At 37.7% G+C, this 1,697-nt stretch overlaps 1 long non-coding RNA gene across 1 annotated transcript; it reads right to left on the bottom strand.

The window, feature by feature from the left end:
• Positions 1-364: 364 nt before the first annotated feature.
• On the bottom strand, positions 365-947 carry LOC111089179. Its single transcript, XR_002613490.1, has 2 exons — positions 808-947; positions 365-675 (listed from the first exon to the last, which is right to left on the bottom strand). It is a non-coding gene; the product is annotated as an uncharacterized LOC111089179 (long non-coding RNA).
• Between the last annotated feature and the right edge of the window lie 750 nt (positions 948-1,697).

Here is a 1,697-nt window from a genome sequence, read left to right as displayed (position 1 = left end):
AATTCCCACGTGGCCCTAAAAATGAACTTTCCATGTTACAATTTACAGGCATGGGATGGATAAAAAATACGATGTATATTCCAAAAATAATGATCTTTATTTTTTGCAATAGATGATTTTAATTATGTGGTGCTTGTTTGTAATTAAGCACAAAGCTACACAATGGGCTATCTGTGCTTTGCCCACCACGGGTATCGAAACCAGGATTCTAGCGTTGTAAGTCCGCAGACATACCGCTGTACCACTGGGGGGCATTATGTGGTGTGATCAACGGTTTGTAGTGTATGTATGTTGTCTTTCCTATTTTAAAATGTAATAATTAAATAACTAAGTATATACAACATACAGTTTTCAACATCTTGTACACCAATTCAAACAGTCTTTATTAACATTAATGGCTCTCAGCACGTTTAATCGATTATCGATTTCTGTCCATGTTCGCTGCAAAATGTCCACAGTTACAGTGGCGATGGCGTCCGTTATGCAGGTATTTAGATCCGTGATGTTTGCTGTAGGTGTGCGATACACGATATCCTTAACATACCCCCATACTTCTGTCCTGTACTGGCGTCTTTAATTACGCTGCACCACAGTCATTGACTTGGTCGTTGCAAGCCAAACGACGCGTTGAGCCTTTTCTTGCGTCGTTGCCATTTTATGGGGTGACACTATTCACTGGAATGAAAACAAACAAACAAAAAATGAACAGTAAAAACTGTTTGAGTTGGGCTACAAGATGTTGAAAACTACATAGTTATATTTCCTTAGTTACGTCTTTTAAAACAATAAGAAACCAACAAAGCTTACGTAATACTTGTCTTCACGATAGTGACAGATAACACCAGATCTACTCTAGAAATAGGGTTAAGAAATCTCTTCCGTTCCCCTCATTCCTCCTTTCATCATCTTCAACAACTAAGCATGATATGTGTACCGTCTAGTTTTAGGCCTAGCGATCCAGAGTATAGAAGAATTGTAAATGACGAATGTTGTAATACGACGGGGATAATGCATCACAACGTTAGCGAGCTCGATATAAACGCGTCCTCTTGGGAAAATTAATGGAAACTCATTAGATCAACCGCATCTATCGCGTTCAGCACGCAACAAAAGCTGTTTCTCTTGGTTTTTAATTCCTAGACGATAACGACCTTCTATCGGGCGCAAAGAATAAATGAGGGTTGATTAAACTAAGGAAGGAAATTACATCAACCCAACAAATTAACCCTTAGCATGGTGTCTATTGCCTGTAATGACTAACTCGCGGAGAGGCAGGTAATAACGGTGTGTTTCCTCAAACTGTATACATTTCCAAATAACCTTCCGAAGTTATAACAAACAAACAGAAGAAATCTACCCCGACTAAAACTGTTTCATTCTCGTTAGAAAAAACAAAAACTAATTTGTCTACGAATTCCAAGGATTGTATTGGAAGTAGACACACACACACACAAATTAACCCCCCCCCCTAAAATGAGTCATTTCGTCTAATTTGGTTGATATGTTCCTTACAATAAGTCTTGTAACAGACAAAATATATATATAATTACTTTTTGTTTGTTTGTGTGTAATTAAGCACTGTACACGTGTGTTATCACACTGTATATCACTAGTTTTGCTACTGTACACGTGTGTCATTACACTGTATATCACTAGTTTTCTACTGTACACGTGTGTTATCATACTGTATATCACTA

The sequence above is a fragment of the Limulus polyphemus genome, unplaced genomic scaffold (assembly GCF_000517525.1).
Source record: "Limulus polyphemus unplaced genomic scaffold, Limulus_polyphemus-2.1.2 Scaffold5461, whole genome shotgun sequence".
Lineage (NCBI taxonomy): Eukaryota > Metazoa > Arthropoda > Merostomata > Xiphosura > Limulidae > Limulus > Limulus polyphemus.
Note: the sequence above shows the minus strand (reverse complement) of the source record. Positions and strands in the feature narration are given on the sequence as shown.